Raw genomic sequence first — 13,229 nt, forward strand, 5'->3', positions numbered from 1 at the left:
AACTTGATATTGTTACTCATTTTATTAATACTGAAGTATCCAAATGCAGCCATCTTTTGATCTCAGTCTCATGTGAGTTAATAAATTGGTGTAAACTCACAGTAGCATTTGGAAAGAAATATACTTAAGAAAAAATTTTTTAAAGAAACTTAGCTTCTTTCTGTCAAAGAATATTTTATTTAGAACTTCAGGAGAGTTTGTAAAACAAAATCGAGTCTTTGAGCAGCCCTGGGAAGCATTGACCAGCATTTTATCCATTCAGCCTCTCCGTCAGCAGCCGACTTTCCTGCTTTCTCTCAGTGACCACAGAGCGAAGGGATATAGAGAAGAAGAAGACAGGGAAAACCTGCTGTGTTTCTTGTGTGTGTCCAGGACCAGTGGTGGCAGCCTCTGTCCCAAACAGGTTCTAGACCCAGGCCTGTGTTCTATGAAATGATTAAGTTCTTTGTCATTTAAGAAAGAAGCTATTTATAAGTCAATAGCTAATTTTCTATTAAGTATTTTCATTAATTTTCTATTAAGTATTATCATTATAGAGAGATTATAAACAGACCACATTATTTCATTATTAAAATGCATAACATTTGTAAGAGAAGGCTGAAGTCTGCAGTTGTATTTAGATGCAGGTTGTATTTCTTGTGGCTGAGATGACCAAAGTTTAAGGTGGCAGGAAATATTTAGCAATTCATAAATCCAGCAAGTGAATCCACTTTTGAGTGATGGCATTAGAAAAGGATTAGAATTCACCCAAGGTCATTGGAAGAACAACTCGAATTAGATTGCACATATATTACTGGTTTGCTTACTTTTGTTTAACATTTTTCTATATGTATATACTATTTCTAACATGAGTTTTTTTTTAAGATACAAAATTATTTTGTAAATATATAAACATATAACTTGCAATGCACATAGAAGGACAAAATTTTAAATAATATAATTATCTACATATGAAAAAAAAGGATGTGTGATATTATGGTGAAGTCACAAAACCACAATCAAAAAGAAGAGATGTCCTATAAATTTCTAAATTCAAACAAACATGTTGTTTTGTCTTTTTCTTCCTTTAAATGAAAAGCAGAAATAAAGAAGCTATTATATTTTTATGTATATTTAAATGTGGAGTATAGGTTTTAGAGTAAAGTAATTCTTATTGGAAAGTTGAAAAACAACATACATATTAGAAGTCAAGTGCATATGCAGCTTACATAGAATATTTTTTAATGTTGAAAGGTGGATATAAACACAAATTATATGATATCAGATTCTATCATCTTAGTTTTCCCATTATAAAACAGAGTAGGTAATGTGGTAATGCTAATAGAAACCCTAAATACTTTTTGATACTGATTGTTGAACAATTAATATTGTCCCATCCGTAATGAAACTTCTAACCATGTTACAACTTAAAATGTTTTCCAGGCTTTAGCATGGATACAGAGTAGCAGATGAAGAAATAATACATAGTATGTTTGAGACTTAGTGTAGAGTTGTATTATAGACAAATGTATACTTCTTAATGCAGATTTGGATCCACAGCTGTGAACAGATTTTCTGAAACATGATTCAAGTTTAGAAATATGCCTTTTAATATGTGAGTTCACTATTTGTGCTTGTTGAAAATTGTCTTCTTCCTTTCCCCAGACTTTTAAAGTGTGTAAATCAGGCTTTATTTTAATGAGTGATCTAGGTTTTAGGTACTCACTATTAAAAATCATAGGCCATCGGTTCTCATTTAAAGAAAAGAGCCTTGCTCAGCTCCTGGAAACTGAAGATGCTTCAGCATGTTTTTCCATGGCAACGGCTGCACCAACATGTACTTGATCATGATCCAGAAAATTTATGTTGCCAGCTGTTACATATATAGGCATTTTAAATGCTCACTATTTAAAATTTTATAAAAATGGTAAACTTTCATTTGGTCAAAGAGCAGCATTCATTAAAATTAGGAAGGCCAGTGTTTGATTTCCCCCCTCCTGAAACACACACATCCATGAGTACAGATTTTTAATACATTCTCAGAACTTTATATAACATCTGAGACACATTGAACAACAATACCATGCAAAATCATTGACATAAAATGCAGAATTGGCTAACTGTTGCGGCATATACACTATATGTGAATGAGCAATGAGCAGTTTACATTTTGGACTTTATTCTTTTTTTTAAAATTTAAATTTTTATTTTTATTTATTCATTTTAGAGAGGAGAGGGAGAGACAGAGGGAGAGACAGAGAGAGAGAAGGGGGGGGGAGGAGCTGGAAGCATCAACTCCCATATGTGCCTTGACCAGGCAAGCCCAGGGTTTTGAACCTGTGACCTCAGCATTTCCAGGTCGACGCTTTATCCACTGTGCCACTACAGGTCAGGCCTGGACTTCATTCTTTAATGTGTAATTCATGTGACACGTTTTTTTTTTTTAAATCTGGGTTATTTTTTATTATGCCTAAATTTATTTTCTTTAATATTTTTCTTTTACTTTTTATTTAATTTATTGAGGAGATGCTGGTTAACAAAATTATACAGATTTCAGGTGCACAATTCTACAACACATCATCTGTACACTATTTTGTCTGAATTTTTAAAAAGTGGAAATGAAAAAAGCATCTGATAAGAAAAATCATATTCTCTCTCTTTATCAATGGCATTTATTGAAAAAATCAACTCTTAGGTGGTCAAGACCCTTTTAAAGTTGAAATACCTCAAAATATTAATATAGTAGTGAACTAGTGCATCATGTAAGAGATTCAGGTTTTATTTTTTTCTGTTTAATGTAAGTATCAACTTCTCTTTAATGAATCACATGCTTTAAGTGAAAGATTTTCAGTCGGTGTGATGCAAGAATTTTTAAAACATGCACTACCTGACTATTGAGTCAGGGACACTGACCTCTTTTCCCTTAGATTGTCAAGTAAAAAATTGACAACATCCAACACAACAATTGCCATCCAGTGTGAATGACGCAAAATTATTTCTATTTATTTTTGTTAGATAGGCAAAAATTAGATTTTTTGTTGTGCCACAGAATTTCAGAAATTAATTTATAGGTAGCATGAGATGAAAAAGTTTGAAAATTGCTGTTCTAAGTATGACAAGAATCATGTTTTGCTGTTTGAGAATATCAATTTAAAAAGGAACCAACACTGAGGCGCCTTTATTTTACTATTAAAATGCTTAAAATATATATGAAGAGTTATAACGTCAGCAATTGTGCATATTAAAGCAAAACTTTTTACATAATTATGTTTTAGGCCTCTCCTATAAAATGGCCTACAATTTGATCCCTGATTAATCTAATGAAAGTTAACAGCAAAAACCCTAAAACTGCATTTTAAACATTTCTAGGAGCCAAACAAAATCATTCACCTGTTGTTTAAAAAAATTTTTAAATGCAAAAATACTGACTGTAAACTCTAACTGCAGAATTTCTTCTCAAAATCCCAGAAATAATAAAGGTACAGAATAATGAGAACAGGGAGTCAAAGGCAAATTAATAATTAAGCCAATAATGACAATCACAGATAAATTTTAGATACAGAAAAGCAAAGAAAATTGTAGGATGCAATAATGTTTTCCCTTCATCATAAACTTTTTAATGTCATAACATTGGTTTATAACATTATATAAGTTTCAGGTATACAACATTATAATTCACTATCTATATACACTATAACATACTCATTACTAGAAGTCTCCTTTTCACTCTTCCTCAAATATTTGACCTCTAATCCATTTTGTCCTCCCCAACCCCCTTTCTCTTTGGTACCACCAATTCTTTGCTGTATATTAGTTGTGGGGTTTTTTTATTCATTGAATTTATTTGGATTACATTGGTTAATAGGGTCATATAGGTTTCAAGTGTACATTTTTAAAGATCTTTTTAATAATGCCTTGGAATTTGAAATATATAGGTCCTTCACATCCTCTGCTAAGTTTATTCCTAGGTATTTATTCTTTTTGTTGCAATGGCAAAATAAATTTTTTTTCTTTTTTTGATGTTTCATTGTTAGTATATAGGAAATCAATGGATTTTTGTACATTGATTTTGCATCCTGCAATTTTACTGTACTTGTTTATTGTTTTTAATAGTTTTTTGATGGAGTCTTTAGGGTTTTCTGTATACAAAATCATGTCATCTTTAAAAAGTGATACTTATTTCTTCCTTCCACATTTGGATGCCTTTTATTTCTTCTTCTTATCTGATTGCTCTGGCTAGGACTTCCAGAACTATGTTGAATAGAAGTGGTTAGAGTGGACATCATTGTCTTGGTCCTTGTTTTAGAAGAAAAGCTTTAAATTTTTTACCATGGAGTATAATATTGTCTGAGGGTTTATCATATATGGCTTTTATTATGTTAAGGTACTTTCTATATTCATTTTATTGACTGTTTAAATAATAAATGGATGTTGTATATATTTTTAATTTTTTTATTCTAGTGAGAGGGAAAAGGACAGATCTTATCAAATGCATTTTCTGCATCTATTGATAAGATCATATGATTTTATTCTTTATTTTGTTAATGTGTATTACATTGATAGATTTGCATATGTTGAACCATCTTGTTCTTCTAATTGAACCCAGCTTGATAGTGATGTACTATTTTTTAATGTATTGTTGTATTTGATTTCCTAGTATTTAGTTTAGTATTTAGGATCTGTATTCACCAGAGATGCTGGTCTATAGTTTTCTTTTTTGTGTGTTATCATTACTGTTTTGGTATCAGGGTTATGTTGGCCTCATAAAATGTGTTAGGGAATATTGCCTCTTCAAATTTTTGGAAGAGTTTGAGAAAAATAGGTACCAAATATTTTTTGAATGTTTGGAAGAATTCACTGGTGAAACCATCTGGTCCTGGACTTTTATTTTTTGGGAGGCTTTATTGATTGCTTTAATATCCTCACTATTTATTTGTCTATTTACATTTTTCAGTTCATGATTAAATCTAAGAAGATTATATAGATCTAGGAACTTATCCATTTCTTCTCAGTTATTAACTTTGGTGGCATATTTCACAGTATTCTGGTACAATCCTTTGTATATCTATGATATCTGTGGTAATTTATCTTTCATTTCAGATTTTGTTTATACGAGTCTCTTCTCTTTTTTCATTAGTGAGTCTAGCTGAGGGTATATCAATTTTATGAATCTTGTCAAAGCACCAGCTCTTGTATTAACTTTTGTATAGTCTTTTTGTTCTCTATTTCTTTCAGTTCTCTTCTAATTTTTTAATGGATTTTAATTTATTGTGTTTACATAGATTCTAGTGTCACCCAAAATGCATCTCCCCTTCCTCATATTCTTACAGCGCCCTCCCCCCTTCCCTTCAGGTGTATCCCATCCTATCTTCCCCCTTCCCTCTGTCCTCTTTTCCTCTGGTCCCTTTGATTCCTCCTCTGTCTCAATTCCATTCCTCAGTTCACATTGTTCATTGGATTTCTTCATTGTTCATTGTTCTTTTCTTTCTCTGCCTGGCTGATTTCACTTAACATAATAGTTTCTAGGTCCATCCATGTCTTCACAAAAGTTAAGATTTTCTTCTTTTTCGTGGCCCCATAGTATTCCACTGTATATATAATATATACCAGGGGTCCCCAAACTTTTTACACAGGGGGCCAATTCACTGTCCCTCAGACCGTTGGAGGGCTGGACTATAAAAAAAACAAACTATAAACAAATCCCTATGCACACTGCTCATATCTTATTTTAAAGTAAAAAAACAAAACGGGAACAAATACAATATTTAAAATAAAGAACAAGTAAATATAAATCAACAAACTGACCAGTATTTCAATGGGAACTATGGGCCTGCTTTTGGCTAATGAGATGGTCAATGTCCAGTTCTATATTTGTCACTGCTAGCCATAACGAGTGATATGACACGCTTCCGGAGCCGTGACGCGTGTGTCCTGCATCACTGGAAGTAGTACTGTATGTAAGTGACGCCATGCTTTGCATCCCCCCTGACCACCAATGAAAGAGGTGCCCCTTCCGAAAGTGCAGTGGGGGCTGGATAAATGGCCTCAGGGGGCCGCATGAAGCCCGCAGGCCGTAGTTTGGGGAAGTCGGATATATATCATGGCAGGGGTCCCCAAACTATGGCCCGCGGGCCACATGCGGCCCCCTGAGGCCATTTATCCAGCCCCTGCCGCACTTCCGGAAGGGGAACCTCTTTCATTGGTGGTCAGTAAGAGGAGCATAGTTCCCATTGAAATACTGGTCAGTTTGTTGATTTAAATTTACTTGTTCTTTATTTTAAATATTGTATTTGTTCCCATTTTGTTTTGTTTTTTTACTTTACAATAAGATATGTGCAGTGTGCATAGGGATTTGTTCATAGTTTTTTTTTATAGTCCAGCCCTCCAACGGTCTGAGGGACAGTGAACTGGCTCCCTGTGTAAAAAGTTTGGGGACCCCTGTACCATGGCTTTTTAATCCACTTGTCCAATGATGGACACTTGGGCTGTTTCCAGATCCTTGCTATTGTAAACAATGCTGCCATAAACATGGGGGTGCATTTCTTCTTTTCAGTCGGTGATATGGTGTTCTTGGGATATATTCCTAAAAGTGGGATGGCTGGGACAAAAGGCAGTTTCATTTTTAATTTGTTGAGGAATCTCCATACTGTTTTCCACAGTGGCTGCACCAGTCTGCATTCCCACCAGCAGTGCAGGAGGGTTCCCTTTTCTCCATATCCTCGCCAGCACTTATTATGTGTTGTTTTGTTAATGAGTGCCATTCTGACTGGTGTGAGGTGATATCTCATTGTAGTTTTAATTTGCATTTCTCTAATTGTTAGTGATGTTGAACATTTTTTCACCTGCCTATTGGCCATCTGTTTGTCTTCTTTGGAGAAGTGTCTATTCATTTCTTTTGTCCATTTTTTGATTGGATTGTTGCCTTCCTGCTGTTGAGTTTTACAAGTTCTTTATCAATTTCAGTTCTTAACCCCTTATGAGACGTATTGTTGAATATATTCTCTCACTGTGTAGTTTGTCTTTTTATTCTATTCATATTGTCTTTAGCTGTGCAAAAGCTTTTTGTTTGATATAGTTCTATTTGTTTATCCTGTCTTTTATTTCACTTGCCTGTGGAAATAAATTAGCAAATATATTGCTGTGAGAGATATCGGAGAGCTTACTGCTTATGTTTTCTTCTAAGATACTTATAGTTCACGACTTACATTTAAGTCTTTTATCCATTTTGAGTTTATTTTTGTGAATAGTGCAAGTTGGTGGTCTAGTTTCATTTTTTTTAAGGTAGCTGTCCAATTTTCTCAATATCATTTGTTAAATGTATGCTCTTACCTCCTCTGTCAAACATCAATTGTTCATAAAGGTGTGGGTTTATTTCTGGGTTCTCTGTTCTGTTCCATTGATCTATATGCCTGTTTCTTATGCCAGTACCAAGCTGTTTTGAGTACAATGGCCTTGTAGTATAACTTGATATCAGGAAGTGTGATACCTCCCACTTTATTCTTCCTTTTCAAGATAGCTGAGGCTATTTGTGTTCTTTTTTTGGTTCCGTAGAAATTTTTGGAATATTTGTTCTATATCTGTGAAGTATGCTATTGTTATTTTAATAGGAACTGCATTGAATTTATAGATTGCTTTGGGTAATATAGACATTTTAATGTTGTTTATTCTTCCTACCCATGAATTTGGTATATGCTTCCACTTGTTTGTATTTTTCTTTATTTCTTTTATCAATGCTTTATAACTTTCCAAGTACAAGTCTTTAACCTCCTTGGTTAAATTTACTCCTAGGTACTTTTTTTTGTTGTTGTTGCAATAGTGAAGGCAATTGTTTCCTTAATTTCTCTTTTAACAGTTCCTTGTTGGTATATAAAAATGCCTCTGATTTCTGAGTATTAATTTTATATCCTGCCACCTTGCTGAATTCATTTATCAGGCCCAGTAGTTTTTTGACTTAGACTTTAGGGTTTTCTATATATAGTATCATATCATCTGAAAATAATGATGGTTTTCTTCTTTACTAATTTGGATGCCTTTTCTTTCTTCTTTTTGTCTGATTGCTGTGGCTAGGACTGCCAGGACTATGTTGAATAAGAGTGGTGAAAGGGTGCACCCCTGCCTTGTTCCTGATTTTAAAAGGATTGCTTTTAATTTTTTGCCCATTGAGTATAATGTTGGCTGTAGGGTTGTCATAGATGGCCTTTATCATATTGAGGTATGTTCCTGTATTCCCACTTTGCTAAGAGTTTTGATCATAAATGGGAGCTGGATTTTATCAAATGCTTTTTCTGCATCTATTGATATTATTATGTGGTTTTTCTCCTTTTTTCTTTTGTTTATGTGATGAACCACATTGATTGATTTGCGAATATTGTACCAGCCTTGCCTCTCCAGAATATACCCACTTGATCATGATGTATGATTTTTTTCATGTATTGCTGGATCCAGTTTGCTAATATTTTGTTGAGAATTTTAGCATCTAAATTTATCAGAAATATTGGTCTATAATTTTCTTTCTTTGTCTTGTCTTTGCCTGGTTTTGGAATCAGAGTTATGCTCGCCTCATATAAGGAGGTTGGAAGTCTTCCCTCCTCTTGGATTTTTTGAAATAGCTTGAGAAGGATAGGAGTTAGTTCTTCTTTGAATATTTGGTAGAAATTGCCTGTGAAGTCATCTGGCCCAGGGCTTTGGTTTGTTGGGAGTTTTTGATAACTGTTTCAATCTCATTTGTTGTAATCAGTCTGTTTGGGTTTTTTGATTCTTCCAGATTGACTTTTGGAAGATTATATGTGTCAAGGAATTTGTCCATTTCACCTAGGTTGTTTAGTTTTTTGGCATACAGTTCTTCATAGTATTTTCTTACAATCCTTTGTATTTCTGTTGTGTCAGTTGTTATTTTTCCACTCCCGGTTCTAATTTTATTGAGTCCTCTCTCTCTCTTTTTTTTGGTGAATCTGGTGAAAGGTTCATTGATCTTGTTATCCTTTTCAAAACACCAGCTCTTGGTTTCATTGATCCTCTGTATTATTTTTTTTAGCCTCTATGTCATTTATTTCCACTCTGATCTTTATTATTTCCTTCCTTTTGCTTCCTCTGGGCTTTACCTGCTGTTCTTTTTCTAGTTCTTTTAGATGCAAGGTTAAGTTGTTTATTTGAGCTTTTTCGAGATTCTTGAGGTATGCCTGTATTGCTATGAAATTCTCTCTCAGAACTGCTTTTGCTGTGTCCCATTAATTTTGAGTAGTTTTGTGCTCATTTTCATTCGTTTCTAGAAAATTTTTTATTTCATCTTTGATCTCATTGCTAACTCATTCGTTATTTCATAACATGCTATTTAGTTTCCAAGTGTTTGAGTATTTTTCAGTTTTTCTATTGTAGTTAATTTCTAGTATCATGCCACTGTGATCAGAGAAGATGATTGACATGATTTCATCTTCTTAAATTTTTGAGACCGCTTTTGTATCCTAAGATGTGGTCTACCCTAAAGAATGTACCATGAGCCCTTGAAAAGAATGTATATTCTGCTGCTTTAGGGTGAAAGGTTCTGAAGATATCCATTAAATCCAGTTGATCTAGTGTGTTCTTTAAGTCTGCTGTTTCTTTGTTAATTTCTTTCTTGAGGATCTATCTGGTGATGTTAGTGGGGTATTGAAATCCGCTACTATTATAGTATTGCTGTTGATCTCACCCTTTATTTCCATCAAAGTCTGTTTTACGTATTTAGGTGCTCCTACATTAGATGCTCCTATATTAGATGCATAGATATTTATAATGGTTATATATTTCTGTTGGATTGCTCCTTTTATCATTATGTAGTGACCTTCTTTATCCCTTACTATAGTCTTTGTTTTAAAGTCTATTTTGTCAGATATAAGTATTGTTACCCCAGCTTTCTTTTCATTTCCATTGCATGAAATATTTTTTTCCAACCTTTTACTTTAAGTCTATGTGTATCTTTTGTTTTGAGGTGTGTCTCTTGTAGACAGCATATGTATGACCCTGTTTTCTTATCCATGCAGCTATCCTATGTCTTTTAATTGTATCATTTAATCCATTTATGTTTAAGGTTATTATTGATATGTAGTTGTTTACTGCCATTTTATTCTTTAAATCTACAATCCTCTTTTATTATATTCTCCCCCTTTATTCTGTTTACAACAGGACCCTTAACATTTCTTGCAGCATTGGTTTGGTTGTAATGAATTCCTTGAATTATTATTGGCTAGCAAGCTTTTTATTTCTCCTTCAATTTTAAATGTTAGCCTTGCTGGATATAGAAGTCTTGGTTATAGGCTCTTGTTCTGCATTAGTTTGAACATTTCTTGCCATTCCCTTCTGGCCTCAAGTGTTTCTGTTGAGAAGTCGGATGTCATTCTTATGGGGGCTCCTTTGTAGGTGATTCACTTATTTTTCTCTTGCAACTTTTAGTATTTTCTCTTTATATCTTAGCTTTGGTATTTTAATTATGATGTGTCTTGGTGTAGGTTTCTCTGGGTTTCTCTTTAATGGAATTCTATGTGCTTCTTGAATTTGTGTGACTTTTTCCTACATCGATTTAGGGAACTTTTCAGCTATGATTTCTTCAAACAGGCTCTCTATCCCTTTTTCTTTCTCTTCTTCAGGAACCCTTATGATGTGGATGTTGTTTCTCTTTATGTTGTTACAGAGGTCTCTTAGAGTTTCCTCAGACTTTTTAAACCTCTTTTCTTTTGCTGCTCCACTTCTGTGCTTTTGTTTATCTTGTTTTTAAAATTGTTTATTTGATCCTCTGCTTCATCTAGACTGCTTTTAATTCCTTCTAGTGTAGTCTTCATTTCTGATATTGTATTTGTCAATTCTGACTGGTTCTTCTTTATTATTTCAATGTGCTTTTTGATGCTTGTTATCTCTTTGTTTAGGTGTTCATTATGTTATCCGTTATTGTTCTAAGATCTTTGAACTCTTTAATAATCATTATTTTAAACTCTGCATTTGCTAATTTGGTTATTTCTAACTCAGTTCTTTTCCTGGGGATTTCTCTTGTTGATTCATCTGGATTGCCTTTCTCTGTCTTCCCATTTTGTCTGTGTATACACTCTTCATTTGGGTGTGTTGTTTGTGAAGGTAGCTAAGTCTAGGGTTGGTATTGTCTGCCTCCAGTTGTGTTTTTTCTAGGTCTTCTTGGGTTGGCATCAGCTGTTGTTTGTAATCCACTGTGGGCTACTTATCTGCTATCACTGTTCTTTTTGCTGTTTGTGTCGGTGTTTTCTATGTCTTAGCTTGGTCAGGTGTGAAAAGCCCTTCCTTATGCTTCTACTCTAACAAGGGTTGTTAGGTCCCGAACTGGTGCTTTCCATACCTGGCTGATGAATGTTCTTGCCCTGGACCTCCCTCTCCGGGTCCTGGAGCAGATCAGTGGGGGTCACTGCCTATGACTGGCTCTTATCAACTTTTTTGGAGCTATAGGTGATCCAGATCTTGTGGCTGCCTCTGCTGAGCCCAGGTGCTTCCAGTTGTATGATATATATAAATATCAGCTGCACACCTAGGCTTGCTTTTATCTATTCTTGGCCTGGGGGAAGTTCTTTTAAAAGTTCAAGTTCCCCTGAGATCCACTTTCTGTTGCCTCTTATTGCTGAATACTTGTTGGGCTCAGTACTGTAATTCAGTAATTAGGTATGGTATTGGATGTGGCCAGCTCCATAGCCTCAGGAGTTATTCTATCCAAACTTTTTACTTATTAATTTCAATTATTTTGTTTCTTTTTTCAGCACTCGATAGGGTGTAGTCACTGGGTCCAGTGGGTGTGGCCTCTGTGCTCCCATTGTGTCTGTCCACCCGCCTGCTGCTGTTGCTGCCTGGGGCATTTGGGCTCAGGTGCTGCTGGTGCCAGCCTGCCTCTGTGGAGCTGTGGACTCTGATGCCCCCACTGCCCCAGGCAGGCTCTTGCACACCTGCATGTGCCAGCTCCAACCACTTCCAAGGCCACCACAACCTCTGCTGCCACCCAGGGCGGGTCCATGTTGCTGGGAGTTTGCGCATGGGCTCAGATCTCCTCAGCAGCCACTGGGCTCCCTCCTCCTTGGCTGGACCCATGTGTGCCTGCTCAGACCATCCCCCGAAGTGCGCCTGGCTTGCCTCAGGCAAGATTGTGCACGTTGGTCTTCTGAGGCTTCCACCTTCACAGGTGGAACTGTGCATCCTGCTTGGACCGCTTCCAGGGCTACCTCCACCTCCACTGCTGCCAAGGGTGGCCGTATCACCCAGGAGTTTGCCCATGGGCTCAGATCTCCTTAGCAGCCACCAGAGCTCCCTCCTCCTTGGCTAGACTTGCACCTGCCTGTTTAGACCACCCTCAAGGTCGCCCGGCTTCTGCTGACGCTGAGGGCACGCTTGCATCACAGGCGGGATTGCATGCTGGCCAGGACCTCTGCAGCGGCTGCCCTCGCCAAGGGTGGGCCCACTCAGGTAGGCAGGACTGTGTACAAGCCCTGACCTCTGCAGCAGCCACTGCAGTTTTTCCCTTCGCCAGCTGGCTCGGGCCACCCTGGTCTCTGCAGCTGCACCCTGGCTTCCGCAGTCACTCCCTGCTGCCTTCGACCCACCCACCCCGCCCCCAGCGAGCACTCAGCAGCACAGGGGATGGTGTAGCTTATATCTCTGCACTCACTATTTGTGTCCCTAATGTGCTGTCTGCCTCTAAGTGCCTCTTTGTTCTAACTGGAGCAGGAGAGCCTCCAGTGGACAGGGCAATTTTTTCCCTTTGCTGGTAGTGCTGTTCCCAGGAAAAATGTTCACTCTAGATTTAGGGAGTGACTCAGCCCAGGGGTTAGGTGTCCATCCCTCAAAGTGTCTCTGCCTGTGCCTTCGAGACCACTCTCTCCCCTAGCAACTCCAGGCCTCCCAGTGCTCCCCGCTCCTGGAGCTCTGGGAAGTTGGCTGTGAGTGAGGCTGTCTGTGCAGTCTCTTTAATATGGAGCCTGGATCCAAGAGTTCTGCCTCCTCTCAAGCAGTATCTAGGCTCCTTTCTCAGCCAAATATAGTCTGTAAGCCCCTTCCAGGCTCCAGGGCTCTAGGCTGGGATTCCAGGTTTGGGGCTGAGGACCCACAACTTGTGGGGAAGCCCTCCCAGTCATGAGAGTCCCTCCCAGCTGCCACTCACTCCCAGGAGTGGGGCAGCCCTTCCTGTGTCTCTGCCTTTCCTACCAGTATCAGTGTGGGTTCTTTGGTGGTCCTTGACTATAGAATCCTCTTGGTTTAGTCCAAAGTTGGTC

The 13,229-nt window shown here is 37.0% G+C and overlaps 1 protein-coding gene across 7 annotated transcripts in view; it reads left to right on the forward strand.

The window, feature by feature from the left end:
• The window catches only part of HMGCLL1 (3-hydroxy-3-methylglutaryl-CoA lyase like 1), a 323,420-nt gene that overhangs the window by 215,037 nt on the left and 95,154 nt on the right, over positions 1-13,229 (forward strand). The gene's annotated exons all lie outside the window — the stretch shown is intronic.

Source organism: Saccopteryx leptura, chromosome 1 (genome assembly GCF_036850995.1).
Source record: "Saccopteryx leptura isolate mSacLep1 chromosome 1, mSacLep1_pri_phased_curated, whole genome shotgun sequence".
Classification (NCBI taxonomy): domain Eukaryota; kingdom Metazoa; phylum Chordata; class Mammalia; order Chiroptera; family Emballonuridae; genus Saccopteryx; species Saccopteryx leptura.